Source organism: Microcebus murinus, chromosome 2, assembly GCF_040939455.1.
Source record: "Microcebus murinus isolate Inina chromosome 2, M.murinus_Inina_mat1.0, whole genome shotgun sequence".
NCBI classification, from domain to species: Eukaryota; Metazoa; Chordata; class Mammalia; order Primates; family Cheirogaleidae; genus Microcebus; species Microcebus murinus.
In genome coordinates this window covers 102912350-102930664 of record NC_134105.1, presented here as the reverse complement: position 1 = coordinate 102930664, position 18315 = coordinate 102912350, and positions in this window count along the sequence as shown.

Below are 18315 nucleotides of genomic sequence, written 5' to 3'. Positions count from 1 at the left end.
CCACCATGCCCGGCTAATTTTTTCTATTTTTTATGTTTGGCTAATTTCTTTCTATTTATAGTAGAGACGGGGTCTTGCTCTTGCTGGTCTTGAACTCCAGAACTCAAGCAATCCTCCCACCTCGGCTTCCCAGAGTGCTAGGATTACAGGCCTGAGCCACTGCGCCTGGCCTATTTTTGCTTTTTTTTTTTTTTTTTTTTTTTGAGGCAGAGTCTCACTTTGTTCCCCAGGCTAGAGTGAGTGCCATGGCGTCAGCCTGGCTCACAGCAACCTCAATCTCCTGGGCTCAGCTATCCTGCTGCCTCAGCCTCCCGAGTAGCTGGGACTACAGGCATGTGCTACCATGCCTGGCTAATTTTTTTTTTTTGTATATATATATTTTTAGTTGGTCAATTAATTTCTTTCTATTTTTGGTAGAGACGGGGGGGGGGGGGGGGGTGTCTCGCTCAGGCTGGTTTCGAACTCCTGACCTTGAGCAATCCGCCCGCCTCAGCCTCCCAAAGTGCTAGGATTACAGGCCTGAGCCACCGCGCCCGGCTTATTTTTGCATTTTAAATAAGCCCCTGAGAGCCTGGAGCTTCATACAGAAGTGTAGTCAGAGGAGGCCTGTGGAAGACAGAGGAGGGGAAGGTAGCGGTACTGTGGGCCCCCTGGGCCAGTCAGGGGAGCAGACCCGTGCCTACCTGCGCAAGGAAGCGCGCACAGGTCCGCAGCTACAGGCAGCCCACTATGAACAACCAACCATTTCCTCGTTGCTTTTCAGAGTCAGGCTTTCTCCTCCAGACATCTTAGTTGTGGTTTGTGAACTGCTAGGCTCACGGGGACTTTCCAGTGCCTTCCTCTCCCCACCCTCTGCCCTCAGGGTTCCCAAGTGAAACAATCAAGTCTGTACTTCCGCCTCCAGGCACCACACCCCATCCTTTTCCTGGAGCGTCACCCCCAACTAGGCGACGAAGGGGCGGGGAGGAGAGTGGAGGGAAAGAGCTCTAGGTCAGTTGAATAACTTGACAAGTGAACAAACTGGAAGGTGACCCTATTATTATCTTTGAACCATAGGAAATGGTAACAGGGAAGTTACCATTGGCCTCCAAAAGCCATTGAGTTGGGGTGGAGCTGGCTCTTTTTCACTTAAAACCCCTCGGGGCTCTGGCTTAGTTCCTGGCTGAGGCTGAGGTGCCTTGGCAGAGAAGAGGGCTTCTAAGAAATCACCTGAGCTTTTCTCTCCTGCTCCATCTCTTGCCACTTTCTCCTTATTGTCTGGGCTCCAGCTGCGATAAACGGTGTTCTTACAGACAGAAACACTGACTTGATGAGCAAGTGGGGCTCTTGACCTGGGCTCCCACCTCTGGGGCCCTTTAGAGGGCCCTAAATTACTCACCCACAAGTACAAACACGCACACATCTATTTAATACACGCTGCTGCTCTGCCACTTGGGATCAGGTGCTTTTTGCTGACGCAGAGCAACCCCACACTCAAACCCTGCTCACCTGCTCACGGGGGTGGTGGGCATTGTGGCTGCACATGGATAACACGCTCCCTCTCTGCTCTGGGGCAGCCACTGAGGTTGGTGGACTTGACCCCATGCCCAATTCCAGGGATGGGCCCCGGTTGATCTAAGCCAGTCAGGGGACCTCCTTCTACCCCACGCATATACCCCTCAACTTGCACAAACAGGACACACCAATTCTTTTTTTTTTTTTTTTTTTTTTTTTTGAGACAGAGTCTTTCTCTGTCACCTGGGCTAGAGTGCTGTGGCGTCAGCCTCACTCACAGCAACCTCAAACTCCTGAGCTCAAGAGATCCTCCTGTCTCAGCCTCCTGAGTAGCTGGGACTACAGGCATGCGCCACCATGCCTGACTAATTTTTTCTATTTTTAGTAGAGATGAGGTCTCATTCTTGCTCAGGCTGGTCTTGAACTCCTGACCTCAAGCCATCATCCCACTTCTGTCTTCCGGAGTGCTAGGATTACAGCTGTGAGCCACCAAGCTGGCCCCTTTTCATTCTTGATATTGGTAATTTGGGCCTTTTTTCAAAAATGTTTATGAATCTTAGTCCTTTTTTTAGCCCTTTCAAAAAGCCAACTTTTGCTTTGTTAATTCATACTATTCTATATTTGTTTTTTACTTCACTAATTTCTGCTCTTTTTCTTTACAATTTTTTTTTTTTTTTTTTAAGGCAGAGTCTCACTCTGTTGCCTGGGCTAGAGTGCCGTGGCGTCAGCCTAGCTCACAGCAACATCCAACTCCTGGGCTCAAGCAATCCTTCTGCCTCAGCCTCCCGAGTAGCTAGGACTACAGGCATGAGCCACCATGCCTGGCTAATTTTTTCTAGATATTTCTAGTTGGCCAATTAATTTCTTTCTATTTTTCAGTAGAGACAGGGTATGGCTCTTGCTCAGGCTGGTTTTGAACTCCTGACCTTGAACAATCCACCCGCCTCGGCCTTCCAGAGTGCTAGGCATGTGCTAACAGGCATGAGCCACCGCACCTGGCCTAATTTCTGTTCTTAAATGTATTATGTCCTTCTTCCTACCTTCTGTGGGTTTATTTGCTTTTTCTTTCTGATTTCTTGAAATTGATTATTCTAACATATGCACTTAAAGCTATAAATTCCTAAGCATGGCTTTACTTGCATCCCATAAGTTTTGATATGTTGTCATTTCAATGTTATTTGCTTTACTCCTCAACTGGAAGTGCAGGAGAAAGAGAAATTTTTTAAATAATATCATTCAGTTCAAACTATTTTCTCATTTCCTTTGTGATTTCTTCTTTTATTCATGTGTTATTTAGAAGAGTATTGGTAATTTCCAAACATTTGTAGATTTTCTAGTTATCTTTCCCTTTTTTTTTTTAGACACATAGTCTTGCTTTGTTGCCTAAGCTGGAGTGCAGTGGCGTCATCATAGCTCACTGCAACCTCAACCCCAAATTCCTAGGGTTTGCAATCCTCCCGCCTTAGCCTCCCAAGTACCTAGGACTACAGGCATAACCATCGCATCTGGCCCTAAGAAGAAAATTTCATAATGATAAAAAGACCAGAAATATATAATAACTCTAAGTTATATGTACTTAGTAATACAGCCTGAAAATTGACAAAGCAAAAATGGGACAGGCTGGGAGCAGTGGCTCACACCTGTAATCCTAGCACTTTGGGAGGCTAAGGCGGGAAGATTGCTTGAGCTAAGGAGTTCAAGACCAGACTGAGCAAGAGTGAGACGCCGTCTCTACTAAAAATAGAAAAATTAGCTGGGTGTCATGGCTCACCTGTAGTCCCAGCTGCTCAGGAGGCTGAGGCAAAAGGATTGCTTGAGCCCAGGAGTTTGAGGTTGCTGTGAGCTACGATGATGCCACTGCACTCTACCCAGGGTGACAGAGCAAGACTCTGTCTTAAAAAATATATATATGGACAGAACTAAAAGGAGAAAATATATGGACAAAACTAAAAACTAAAAGGAGAACAAATTCTAATCACAGTAGGACATTATAACACACTTCACTCAGTACTTGCTAGAACAAGCAGATAAAAACATCAAAAAGCATCTAGAGGCCGGGCGCAGTGGCTCACGCCTGTAATCCCAGCACTCTGGGAGGCCAAGGTGGGCGGATTGCTCGAGGTCAGGAGTTCAAAACCAGCCTGAGCCGGGCATGGTGACACATGCCTGTAGTCCCAGCTACTTGGGAGGCTGAGGCAGGAGGATCGCTTGAGCCCAGGAATTTGAGGTTGCTGTGAGCTAGGCTGACGCCATGGCACTCACTCTAGCCTGGGCAACAAAGTGAGACTCTGTAGAAAGAAAGAAAGAAAGAAAGAAAGAAAGAAAGAAAGAAAGAAAGAAAGAAAGAAAGAAAGAAAGAAAGAAAGAAAGAAAGAAAGAAAGAAAGAAAGAAAGAAAGAAAGAAAGAAAGAAAGAAAGAAAGAAAGAAAGAAAGAAAGAAAGAAAGAAGAAAGAGAGAGAGAGAGAGAGAGAGAGAGAGAGAAAGAGAGAGAGAGAAAGAGAGAGAGAGAGAAAGAGAGAAAGAGAGAGAGAAAGAGAGAAAGAGAGAAGAAAGAGAGAGAGAGAGAGAAAGAGAGAGAGAAAGAGAGAGAGAGAGAGAGAAAGAGAGAAGAGAGAAAGAGAGAAAGAAAGAGAAAGAGAAAGAAAAGAAAGAAAGAAAGAAAGAAAGAAAGAAAGAAAGAAAGAAAGAAAGAAAGAAAGAAAGAAAGAAGAAAGAAAGAAAGAAAGAAAGGAGGGAAGGAAGGAAGGAAGGAAAGAAAGAAAGAAAGAAAGAAAGAAAAGAAAGAAAGAAAGAAAGAAAGAAAGAAAGAAAAGACATTTTCCTCTTTATTTCTAGTAACACTTCTTGTCTTAAGTCTATTTTGTCTAACAGAAGTACAGTCTGACAGCTTTCTTTTGATTGCTCTTTTCATTGCCTCTCTTCCTTCCTTTTACTTTTAACTCTTCTGTATCCTTATAGCCCATACGTGTTTCTTGCAAGTAGCACGGGATTTAATTTTCATGCAATCTGACAGTCTTTGTCTATTTTTTTTTTTTCTGTAGCCACATTCTAAGCCATTTCTTAAAAAATCCTATAGTTCAGACTGCTTCTGGCGCCTGGATGAAGCCCTCATTGCTACAGGAATGGGGGCCATGCAGCCTGATAGAGCCACCCAGGGCCCAGAAGCCTGTGGCCACACTGTCAACCGCCAGAACCACTTCCTCTGCTGCCACTCCTGCCAGTGCCACCATTTCTCATTGGGCTCTGGTGCCACTGTCTGCCACGAGCCAGGGGCCCAGCAGATCCACCCGCAGGCAGCCCCCTCCTCAGAGAAGGCTGCCCACGGCACCAAGCTCATAGAGTGGTAGCTGGCCCCTTATGCAGCCGGACTGTAGTCCAGGGCCAACCGGGCCCCAAACGAGGTGGACAAGTAGAAGAGCAAGGTCACAAGGCAGTAAATGACATTGGCCTCAGTTTGATTCACAGATAGAACTTCAGAGTCACTCTGTTCTCTTCAAATATCTACTTTTTCCCTCTCATGCCCATGTTGCCCCTGGGCACCATGGGGTGATGCGTGTGCCCAGCTGGGGAAACGAGGGACAGCTACCCAAGAAACCACGGTCAGTAGGGACCACACGCACACGCACTGCCCGGGCAGCCCTAAGTCACCAGGGTATGGGTTTGTCTTTAATTAGAGTATTGCGTTCTTTACAGTTGATGTGATTACTGATATATTTGAATTAAAGTCTTCACATTTTATCATGTGTTTTATGTTTATCTCACCTTTTCTGGGTTTTTCCCCCCCTCACTTCTGCCTTCTTTGGATTGATTTTTTTTTATTATTATTCTATTTTCCCCACCATTCAATTCTTAATTATACATTTGTTTACTATGTTTGTTGGTTACCTTAGAGCAGCAATTTTTTTATTAATTAATTCCTTTTAATTGAAAAATAAAAGTTCTATATATTTGTGGTGTAAAACATGATGTTTTGAAGCATGTATTCGTTTTTCATACATATGTGGCTAAATTGAGCTAATTATTATAGCGTATGCTTTACTTCACATACTTATTTTTTTGTGGTGCAAACACTTAAAATCTATTCTTAGTGATTTTCACATACGTGATACACATTATTATAAACTATAGTCACCATGTTGTGCAATAGATGTCTGGAACTCACTCCTCTTATCTAACTGAAATTTTATATCCTTTGACCAACATCTGCTCAGTTGCCCCTGTTCTCCTGAGCAGCAATTTTTAAATCTTTTGGCTCCAAGACCCCTTCATACTCTCAAAAATTATTGAGAACACAACTGGATATCTACAAGTGAAAGAATGGAGTTGGACTCATCTCATCCTACATACGAATACAAAAATTAACTCAAAATGTATCAAAGACCTAAATTTATAAAACTCTTAGAAGAAACCAAAGGGGTAAATTTTCATGGATTTGGCAATGATTTTTTTATTTTATTTATTTATTTATTTTTGACACAGAGTCTTACTCTGTTGCCCAGGCTAGAGTACAGTGGCGTCAGCCCAGCTCACAGCAACCTCGAACTCCTGGGCTCAAGCAATCCTTCTGCCTCAGCCTCCCAAGTAGCTGGGACTACAGGCATGCACAACCATGCACAGCTAATTTTTTCTATATATATATTTTTAGTTGCCCAGCTAATTTCTTTCTATTTTTTTAGTAGAGATGGAGTCTCACTCTTGCTCAGGCTGATATCGAACTCCTGAGCTCAAACGATCTGCCCGCCACAGCCTCCCAGAGTGCTAGGATTACAGGCATGAGCCACCACGCCTGGCCAATTTTTAAAAATATAACAAAAGTTCAAGCAGCAAAAGAAAAACATAGATAAATTGGACTTCATCAAAATTCAGGATTTTTTGCATCAAAGGACACTATCAAGTGAGTGAAAAGACAATCCACAGAATGAGAAAGAATATTTGTAAATCACGTATCTGACAAGGGTTTAGTATCCAGAACGTATTAAAAACTCTTACAACTCAACAACAAAAAGACAAACAAAATGGGCTAAGGATTAGAATAGACATTTCTCAAAAAAAAAAAAAAAAAAAAAACGATATAGAAATGGCCAACAAGCACAGATGTTCAAACAGCCATTAGGGAAATGCAAATCAAAACCACAATGAGAAACCACTTTACACCCATTAGGATAGCCATAATAATTATTTTAAAAAGGAAAATAATAAGTGTTAGCAAGAATGTGGAGAAATTGGAACTCTCATGTGTTGCTGGTTGGAATGTAAAACAGTATGGCTGCTGTGAAAAACAGTTTGGCAGTTCCTCAAAAAGTTAAACATAGAATCACCACATGACTAGCAATTTCACTCCTAGTATATAACCAAAAGAATTGAAAGCAGGTGTTCCAACAGAAACTTGCATGCAAGTGTTCATAGAAACCCTATTCACAATAACAAAAAAAGTAGAAACAAAGCCAGGAGCAGTGGGGCACACTGGTAGTCCCAGCTACTCAGGAGGCTGAGGCAAGAGGATGGCTTGAGCCCAGGAATTGCTATCGTGCACTATAATCACACCTGTGAATAGCCACTGCACTCCAGCCTGGGCAACATAGTGAGACCCCTTCTCTAAAAAAAAAAAAAAAATTTTTTTAGGCCTGGCACAGTGGCTCACGCCTGTAATCCTAGTACTTTGGGAGGCCAAGGCAGGAGGATTGCTTGAGCTCAGGAGTTCGAGACCAGCCTGAGCAAGAGCAAGACCCTGTCTCTACTATAAACAGAAAGGAATTAGCCAAACAACTAAAAATAGAAAAAATTATCTGGACACAGTGGCACCTGCCTGTAGTCCCAGCTACTCGGGAGGCTGAGGCAGGAGGATCGCCTAAGCCCAGGAGGCTGAGGTTGCTGTGAGCTAGGCTGATGCCACGGCACTCTAGCCCAGGCAACGGAGTGAGACTCTGTCTCAATAAATAAATAAATAAACAGGTTTCCTTGCAGAGGTAGGGAAAAAACAGGTGGAAACAACCCAGATGTTCATCAACAGATGAATGGATAATCAAATGTGGCATATGCATACAATGGAATATTATTGGCCATAAAAAAGGAATAATGCATGCTATAATATGGATGAACTCTGAAATTATGCTAACTGTAAGAAGCCAGAGACACAAAAAGCCAGATATTATATGTTTCCATTTATATGAACTATCCAGAATAGGCATACCTATAGAAACAAAAAAGCAGATTAGTGGTTGCCAAGGAATGGGGGGGAGGGGAAATGGAGAGTGGCTACTTTATAGTCATGAAGCTTCCGTTTGGGGTAATGAAAGAGCCCTGGAACTAGGTAGTGGTAATGGTTGAGCGACATTTTGAATGCATTTAATGCCACTGAATTATCCACTTTGAAATGGTTACAATGGTAAATTTTATGTTATATCTCCTTTACCACAATTTAAAAATTATTGAGGACTCCAAAGAGCCTTTGTTTATGTGGATTATATCTAACAATATTCACCATACTAGAAATTAAAGTTGAGAACTTAAAAATACGTATACATTAATTCACTCTAAATAATAACAAACCATTACAAATATATGTATTTTTATTTATGTTTATATTTTTAAAAAACAGAAATAAAAGTGGTATTGTTTTACATTTTTTGCTTTTATTTTAATGTCTGGATCATAAAAGACAGTATGACTCTCCTGTCACCTTCTGTCTTCAATCTGCTCCTAAATGATGTTTTAGTTGAAGTATATGAAGAAAGTTTTGCCTTACGCAGATATGTAGTTGGAAAATGGAGTATTTTAGTAGCCTTTTCAGATAATTGTGGATTTTCTTTTTTGATATTAAACTCAACAACTAGTAGTTTCCTAAAGATTAGTGCCATTGGGCCAGGCACAGTAGCTCACGCCTGTAATCCTAGCACTCTGGGAGGCTGAGGCGGGCAGATTGCTCGAGGTCAGGAGTTCGAATCCAGCCTGAGCAAGAGCGAGACCCCTGTCTCTACTATAAATAGAAAAAAATTAATTGGCCAACTAATATATATAGAAAAAATTAGCTGAGCATGGTGGCATATGCCTGTAGTCCCAGCTGCTGGGGAGGCTGAGGCAGAAGGATCGCTTGAGCCAGGAGTTTGAGGTTGCTTTGAGCTAGGCTGATGCCATGGCACTCAGTCTAGCCTGGGCAACAAAGTGAGACTCTGTCTCAAAAAAAAAAAACCAAAAAAAAACATTAGTGCCATTGTGGAATTTGAAAACAAATTAATAAAATTTTCATGGTCTTTTTTTTTTGAGACAGGGTCTCGCTGTGATGCCCAGGCTGGAGTGTAGTGGCTATTCACAGGCACAATCCACTACTGATCAGCACAGGAGTTTTGACCTGGTCTGTTTCTGACCTGGGCCAGTTCACCCCTCCTTAGGCAACCTGATGGTCACCCGCTCCCAGAAGGTCACCCTATTAATACCAAACTTAGTGCAGACACCCGGTTGACATAGCACACTACAGCCCAGAACTCCTGGGCTCAGGCCATCCTCCTGCCTCAGCCTCCAGAGAAGCTGGGACTTCTCTGCTTCTCTGCGTGCCGCCGCATCTGGCTTTATATTCCTTTTGTACATTAAAATCCATTGTTCTCGCCGGGCGCGGTGGCTCATGCCTGTAATCCTAGCACTCTGGGAGGCCAAGGCGGGCAGATTGCTCGAGGTCAGGAGTTCGAAACCAGCCTGAGCAAGAGGGAGACCCCCATCTCTACTATAAATAGAAAAAAAATTGGCCAACTAATATATATAGAAAAAATTAGCCGAGCATGGTGGCACATGCCTATAGTCCCAGCTGCTGGGGAGGCTGAGGCAGAAGGATCGCTTGAGCCCAGGAGTTTGAGGTTGCTGTGAGCTAGGCTGATGCCATGGCACTCACTCTAGCCTGGGCAACAAAGTGAGACTCTGTCTCAAAATAAATAAATAAATAAATAAAATAAATAAGAAAATAAATAAAATAAAATCTATTGTTCTATCTTGCACTTTAAATGGGCTTTCACTATGCAAAATTTTATAACATCATGCATTGGTTATTTGGAAAATATTGGTTATGAACACTGATGACATATTGTACCACATAGTATCAAAAAATTACATTTGTTAGTATCATCACCATTCTCAATAGAAAAGTCTTTTAAGTATTGGAGACTAAGTTCATAATGGTGAAATAGAGTTTTCTAAAATTCTAAGTTTCAGCTGGTGCAGTGGCTCAATCCTGTAATCCTACCTACTCAGGAGGCTGAGGTGGGAGGATTGCTTGAGCTCAGGAGTTGAGGCCAGCCAACATGGCAAGACCCACATCTCCATTAAAAAAAAAGAGAAAGAAAGAAAATTCTTAATTTTAAGTCCGGGCGCGGTGGCTCACACCTGTAATCCTAGCACTCTGGGAGGCCAAGGCGGGCGGATTGCTCGATGTCAGGAGTTCGAAACCAGCCTGAGCAAGAGTGAGACCCCGTCTCTACTAAAAATAGAAGAAATTAATTGACCAACTAAAAATATATAGAAAAAATTAGCCGGGCCTGGTGGCTCATGCCTGTAGTCCCAGCTACTTGGGAGGCTGCGGCAGGAGGATTGCTTGAGCCCAGGAGATTGAGGTTGCTGTGAGCTAGGCTGATGCCACGACACTCTAGCCTGGGCAACACAGTGAGACTATCTCAAAAAAAAAATTTTTTTAAAAGAAAATTATAATTTTAACTTGAAAATATAACTGACCCTAGTTTGTTATTAGTCATTCCATCAAGTAAATTGGGTCCCTACAAGTTGGTCCAACAGTCTCATTCTCATGGAATTAATTTTCATTCTAATGGTTTGGGGTCAACAGGCTGGCGTCATAAGGTCACCTGCTTCTGAACTGAAATGATCATAGAAATCATGAATCTCAGTCCCTCATTTCATCCTTCTCCTGAGTCTCTCAGGCTGTCTTCCTTGGATGTTTCTTCCAGAAGACCCTATTCAGGTCTGCAGGATACAGCAAAGGCCCTCAGGCCCATGCAAGGGCACAACAAAAACCACCAACTAATGATACGCAGAGTGATTTAGATTAGTGGATCATAGTGTCTAACAATACCAGAATGTCTTTAAAAAGACATTTATTAGTCATCGTCATTCCATTGAGGTAGATACAATCATTTACATTCTCATTTTCCTAAACATTTATTTATTTATTTATTTATTTATTTATTTATTTATTTGAGACAGAGTCTCACTGTTGCCCAGGCTAGAGTGAGTGCCGTGGCGTCAGCCTAGCTCACAGCAACCTCAAACTCCTGGGCTCAAGCAATCCTCCTGCCTCAGCCTCCCAAGTAGCTGAGACTACAGGCATGAGCCACCATCATGCCTGGCTAATTTTATATATATATATATATATTTTTTTTTTTTTTTAGTTGTCCAGCTAATTTCTTTCTATTTTTAGTAGAAATTAGCCGGACAACTCAAAATATATATGAAAACTTAGCCAGGAATGGTGGTGCATGCCTGTAGTCCCAGCTACTCAGGAGGCTGAGGCAGGAGGATTGCTTGAGCCCAGGAGTTTGAGGTTGCTGTGAGCTAGGCTGACGCCATGGCACTCACTCTAGCCTGGGCAACAGAGTGAGACTCTGTCTCAAAAAAAAAAAAAAAAAAGAGTTACGCTTTTCTGGGAGTCTCTCTGAACCTATTCTTGTTCTGGGGGCTGCCTGATTTTAAAAGAGAGTTCAACTCTTCTGTCATATAGCAGATTTCCTTATTTATGAATAGGTGTTCTGTCTTTGATCCCCTTGCCTATCATTGGCCACTGCCCAGTGGAGACCTAGCACCATGACATGGGTAGGCAACTTCTGACTTTTATTTTTTAATTAAATTTTTAAAAATGTAATTAAATTTTTCTTTTTTATTAATTTTTCTTTTGCACACCCCTGTCTGAGGAAACTTATGACTTCCTGATAAATTATGCTAGAGTTCTCACATTGTTCTAAGTTCTATGTTCTAAAAACCAGCACCTCCCTTTTACCGCTGTTAGACTCTGGAAGAAAAGCTACCGTTCCTGGCTGATGTAGAGCACTCCCCTCGCCACCACCGCCATGGGCCCTCCTCTGGCCATAGATGACAGTCAGAAGGGCCCAGCTGGACTTGCTCAACCGGAGCCAACATTGCCTCCTTTGAGACCAGTGCTACTCAAAGTATGGTCCTTGAACTACTGCCAGTCAACACACTGCATGTCACTGGTCCACAAGGAGCTAAGTATAGAAATGAAAGCAAGCATTTAGAAACTTTTATCACACTTTGCTTTTGCTGCAACATCAAAGCTCCTAATCATTTTCCAGGAATTCGTTTTCATTGTCTTTTACAAAAATATCAGCCTATCACTAATTGGAAACTTTAAACTTTGATTCACCTGAAGCACTATTCTAGACTCTGGCATTTACTGCCCAACTCGTCCCAAGTCCACCTCCAGGATCTGTGCAGCCCTCAGCCTCGGGTATCCCCGCCCGGGAGGGTGAGCAGACCTCTCCTCCAGTGTGCACTCCTGGCCCCAGCAGCTGGCCAGAAACAGCTGTTTGCAGGGGTGCAGATGGAGCTCGGACTTGTGTGCTGGGTGTCCTTCAGGAACAAGGCCCTCCCAGTGCAGAATGGGGGCAGACTGAGGGCTGGGAAGCCAAAGGTGGCGAGTTCTGGATTCAAAGCTGACAATTTGAGGATATATATATATATATCTTTCAAGGTCAGAGGACACAGAGCAAACTGTAATGGTCTCAACTCCTTCACACTCAGACATGTGGTACCGGGGCCTCCCTTGGTTACTTGCCCTGAGTCCCAGGAACATTCAGGGCAGGCCTGCCTTAGGCATCCCTAGATTATCTTTTTTTTTTTTTTTTTTTTTTGAGACAGAGTCTCGCTTTGTTGCCCAGGCTAGCGTGAGTGCCGTGGCGTCAGTCTAGCTCACAGCAACCTCAAACTCCTGGGCTCAAGCAATCCTCCTGCCTCAGCCTCCCAAGTAGCTGGGACTACAGGCATGTGCCCCCATGCCCGGCTAATTTTTTCTATATATATTAGTTGGCCAATTCTTTCTATTTATAGTAGAGACGGTCTCACTCTTGCTCAGGCTGGTTTCGAACTCCTGACCTTGAGCAATCCACCCGCCTCGGCCTCCCAGAGTGCTAGGATTACCAGCACTACGCCCGGCCAGTAGACGAACTTTTAAACTGCATGCACTTTGTAAAAGCACTTGAGCATTTCATTGCACAGCTTTCATTGATTGGATTTTCAAAGGAGAACTTGAGCCACAGGGATTAGGAACCACTGGTGGAGATGACGCAGAAAGTCTGACGGTGCAAACTGGCCGATTCCACTATGCTAGTTCCAAAGACAGGGTCCAAGGCTATCTCTTCCCCCTTTTTTGGTGTGAGGACAGACATAGAGAAGAGCCAGCATCCGGGGTACTGCGGTGTCCTTTGGTCTTCCAACATCCTTTGTATCTTCCCCTCCAGTGGAGAAGCAACCCTCTGGCTGCGTTTTCGCCTCCAGCCCCCGCAGTTCTGCAGGTGTTGTATAATAGAAGCAGCCACTCGGTCTCCCTAGGGTCGCCCCGGCACACCCCCCCTGCCCCCGCGCCGCGGGCAGCGCGCAGAACAGGCACGCGCGGTTCCCGGCGTCCCTCCCCGCCCGCAGGGGGCGCCTAACCCGGAGCCCACGCCCAGCAGCCCGCTCCCCGGTTCCGCTGGGAGCGCGGCGCCAGAGGCGGGGTGGGACCGCTAAGGGGGGCACCCGGGCTCGGCTCGCAGCTGCGCACCGCGGGGCTGCGAGCTAAGACCGAGAGTGGCTCCCAAGGAGGCAGTGGGGAGGGGGACATGCATGGTCCTTTCCTTCCACCTGTCGCCCCTCCTCACCTTTTGCAGGCCAGTAAACCTGCGCGCCCCCTTCTCCTCGCCTCAGTCAGTACTCAGGCCCACAAGTCCCTGCAGGGCCCTGGGAGACAGAATGCTAGCTCCGGCCTCCCAGTCTTGCCGCAGTGGCAGGACGGAAGATGTCTGCAGAACATCCAGCCCAGGCAGACCCCAGGCTGTCCTAGCAACCTCAAACTCCTGGCCTCAAGTGATCCTTCTGCCTCAGCCTCCCAAAGTGCTAGGATTACAGGCATCGAGCCTAGCCCCTAAACCCACTGTTTAACAATATTAGGGAGAGTCACATTGTTCACCTCCAGAATGGACCTCTGCTAAACTCCACGCTCCAGATCCTTGTACTCAACTGCCCTCAGATGACCCACCAGCACCTCACGTTGAACATTCCTCAACATGCTCCAAATTGAATGTCATTTTTCTCTAACACCTGCTCCTGTTCCTGCAGCCTCTATTGCAGTAGATGGCACACTGTCTTTGCAATCACCAAAGCAGACACACATGCCCTGGAGAAAACCCTACAACATCTGCTCTGGGGCCAACACACTCTCCATCGTGTATTTCATCCTCTTCGATGTGGACCATGCAATGTCCTGAGCCACTATATCCCAGTAATTGTGACCCAGGCAGGGTCACAATAGCCATATTTCTGCCCCCAAAGAGGGGCCATTGAAGTTGGGACTGAAAACACAAATTCTTTGGCCAGAAAGGCTCACTAGTACCACCTTCCTTGGTCCTGCAAGAAAAAATGGAGAGAGACCAGAGCGCTCAGGTTGGACAGGAAGGCAGCTGCAACAACCCACTGTGGCCAACTCCTGGAGCACAAGGAAGGGAGTCGCTGGTAAAGACCCAGGACTGTAGACTGTCCGCTTGGGAGAGAGCAAGCCACTGGGAGATTTCCTGCACTAACCATTGGAGCTCAGAGGCTGAAGGGAGGAGCTGAATTCTCCCTCTTATCTCTGTTCTCAGAACAAAGTCTGCATCCATGTTTTTACCATTGTGTGTGGGATGTTTGGGTTTGGAGAGCTACATCCTAAGGTCAGGGGTGGGGGACGTGGGGGTGGCCCTACGTCCAGTAAAAGAAAAGGTAGCTGTTCTAGGCTTCAGTGCAGTCTCTCCTCTGGGGTTTCAGCGTCCTATCTTGAAGGACTGTGTCCTGACCCCAGGGAGTGATGTTGATCTCCTGTTTGGCCTTCCCAACCCTTCCTGGAAATGTTTCAGTTCTCAGTGAGCTGCGGGCGCTGCCCTGTCCTGCACCCAGCTGGGGAGGGTGTAGACTTTATCTTGCTGGGCTGAGAGAGGGAGGTCTTTCCCAAACATTTCCTAAGGCCTAGAGTTTATAAACAAAGAAACCCACAAAAAAGAAACCAAAAAAACCCACAAAATGTGACTCATGCCTATAATCCCAGCACTTTGGGAGGCCCAGGCAGGAGGATCCCTTGAGGCAAGGAGTTCAAGGAGACCAGCCTGGGCAACATAGCAAGACCCCCATCTCTACCAAAAATTTAAAAAAATTAGAATCACTTGAGCCCAGGAGTTGGGGATTGCAGTGAGCTGTGGTGATGCCACTGCACTCTAGTCCAGGTGACAAAGCAAGACTCTGTTTCAATAAGACCCCCCCCAAAACAAAAAACACCATGGGTTTGGAAGGGAACATTCAAGGACTTTGCACAGACCAGAAGAGCTTAGAGCCAGAGGTGGAACCCTGGGGGGAAAGAACAGAGGAAGGAGCTCCAAGGAAGAAGACAGAAGGGCAGCCAGAGAGGCAGCAGGGAATCCGACGGAAGCTTTAAAGTAGCTGACAGAGGGCAGAGGTTCAAGGAGAAGGTGGCCAACAAAGTGAAAGAACTAAAAGAGTGCAAGTAAGACCAGACCTGGAAATGCCCACTGGACTTGGCTGACATGAAGGTCAAAGGTGATTTTAGTGAAAGCATTGCAGGGGCTGGGGGAGAAGCCAGCTTGCAGGGAGTGGGGAAGGTAGGGAAGAGGAGGCTCCTTCTGAGACACTTGGCTCATAAGATGGACACAGATCACAACACAGTTGATGGGGTGAGGGGTGCGGATGGGTGAGCAAAAGAACTGAACATAGTAGTTGGTGAAGGGGAGAAGGAACGGAGAGGATATGAGGGTAAGGTGAAGGGAGGGTGATGGGTGGAGGGGAAGGAAGGTGTCGAGGCAGGAGGCAGGAGGGGCCAGAGCCAGGGCTAGCAGGGTGCACAGGGCCCGGCTCCCCAGGCAGAGGCGGGAAGGGCCCTGTGTCTGTGTGCAGTGACATTTGTAGGTGAGAGGGAAAGCTGAAGAAGTTATTTTCCCCTGTGAAGTAGGAGGCAGAACCATCTGCTGATGGTAGGGTGGGAGGTGGTGGGAAGGTTGAGGAAAGGGTGAAAGTTAAGAATAGTCAGGGAGAGGCAGGAGAAGGAAGGCAGCGAGAGATGCCAGCGCTGCCCGGCTGAGTGACAGGGAGAGCCCGTGGCCGTCTCCTCTGCCCTGGGGGTGCTGTGCTGTCCTGCATTCCTCAGCTCCCTGTAGGACAATGTTCCTGGGCAGAGCGACAGGTGTCAGACCTATGGGCTCTGAGCCGCACTAGGAAGCAAGTGAAGGCTCACAGAAGGGAAGTGAGACCAGGAAGAGGGAGGTGGCCGTAGTCTGCCCTGCGAGTGCACATGGAGGGTAGAAGGGCCGAGGGGCGCCCGTGCGTGCGTGTGTGCTGCTTCCGTGGAGCGGAGGTGAACGATCTTAGAAGTGAGGAGGCCAGAGGAGAAAGGCTAGAGTCAGACAGACTTGCCACCCACATGGTCAGGGAAGGCACTGGGACGACAATGATGGTAGGACTAGGGGCCAGAAGACAATAAAACAGGTGTCCAAGTCCTCAGGGAGTGCAGGGAAGGAAGGAGTTCAAGGGATGCCTGCGGCAGGGAGGGGAGACAGTGGGGAGTCTGAGTGGCAGGAGCCTCAAAGGAGGTGTGTTTACACAAAGATGGAAGAAAAAATGGGCCGGTGTGGTGGCTCACGCCTGTAATCCTAGCATTCTGGGAGGCCGAGGTGGGTGGATTGCTCAAGGTCAGGAGTTCGAAACCAGCCTGAGCAAGAGCGAGACCCCGTCTCTACTATAAATAGAAAGAAATTAATTGACCAACTTATACAGAAAAAATTAGCCGGGCATGGTGGCGCATGCCTGTAGTCCCAGCTACTCGGGAGGCTGAGGCAGCAGGATTGCTTGAGCCCAGGAGATTGAGGTTGCTGTGAGCTAGGCTGACGCCACGGCACTCACTCTAGCCTGGGCAACAAAGAGACTCTGTCTCAAAAAAAAAAAACCTTATTTACCTGGTGCTCTCCCTACACACACTCACCCATCTGGCATATGTTAGGAATGAGAGGGGGACCTGTGTTTGGAAAGGTCCCAGGCACCTAGCCATCAGCTGAAACCAAGTCCCTATGACGTGCCTCTCAGGACCACCCACTGCCCTATCTGCCAGCTAAAGCTCAGGTCCCAGGAGGCGGGCAAATAGAGGAGCTGCCACACTCCACCAGTCAGAGCCATCTCGTCCACCTTAGCCCAGAGCTGCCCACTCAATTACATTTAAGAGACAGTTTCCATCTGTCTTTACTTTCACCACCAGTCTTGATTACACATCAGAAAAGAGACAATCACACACTTCTCAGAAATTGAAATTTTATAAAAAGCATTTTTCTCTTATATCCATAAAATGATATAACTTTTGCAAGTATAGAAATGTGTCATAAATTATACAGAATGTTCCTTAATTACAGCTCAATGCAACTTGGTACTTTCCTCCCTCCCTAAAAAACGAGAGAGAACCAAAAAAATAATATATATATAACTGTATATTATATATATATATATATATTTATATAATATAGACAAACCAAATATGAAAAAAAATCATTTCCTCTTTGGTATAAAAATCAGACTCTCACCTTGAGAGACACACAGACAGACATGATACTGGGTTTGTAAACTGTGCGGCCAAAAGGGATTTCCCTGTGAAGACTTCCCCTTTCCCCTGCCCCCACCCCCACCTCCCTGCCGCCCACCGCCAGCTCCTCTGGGGCTCTCGCATGGAGCACATAAAATCCCCACCCCACTCCCAGCTCCACACCGTTCCTGAAGTGCCCCCCACACACTACCAAAGAAGAGGAAAGGATTCTTCCCAAGGCTGATCAGGTAGCAACTAACTAGAAAATGCCTAATTTGGGGAACAGCTTCATAGGTGTGGAGGGTAGAGAAAAGGGACAGGCTGTGCTGAGGCTCCCACGGAGTCCTGTCCAGAACACGCCAGGCACTGCGCGGGCGGTCTCCCGCCCAGCCTCACCCTCCTCCACCACCGCCCAGTACTGGGACTGCACCACCTCCTGCCAGACGCGGGCCTGGAGGGGTGGGGCCTTCACCAGGAGAAGGGGGCAAAGAGTCCAGGTTCCCCTTCAGCCCTGCCTCAGGGTCCTGGGGTGTAGGTGCAAGAAAGCAACAGATGAGGAGGGAAAGGGGGAGTCAAAATGGAGTCTGTTAATGAACTTGGGGCTAAATTTTAAAACTATTTCTTTTTTTCTGGACCAAATTTCATACCCAGCTTTAGCTCACTGAGAATGATGGGGCCACTTTCCCAGGGTCCAGCCCAGTATCAGCAGGACTTATGGAATCCAGGAATTGGTGTGGGTGTGTGTTGAGGGCAGAGGGTAGCACTTTACTCTCAAGGTGAGGAAGGAGACAGGACCAAACCCTCCTTCATACTCTCCTGACACCCTCTGGCTGACCGGTACCTCCCCCGGGTCAGCCCCTCTGCCCCGCAAGGGCACTAGCCACTGCAAGGACACCCAAGGGAGGTGGCTCCTCCCAAACCATTCTATATCCAGCTGGGCTAGGGCATCCCAGTGTGTGCCAGCCTCCTCTTCCCAGGAGAGTTAAGACACCAACCACAACATAAA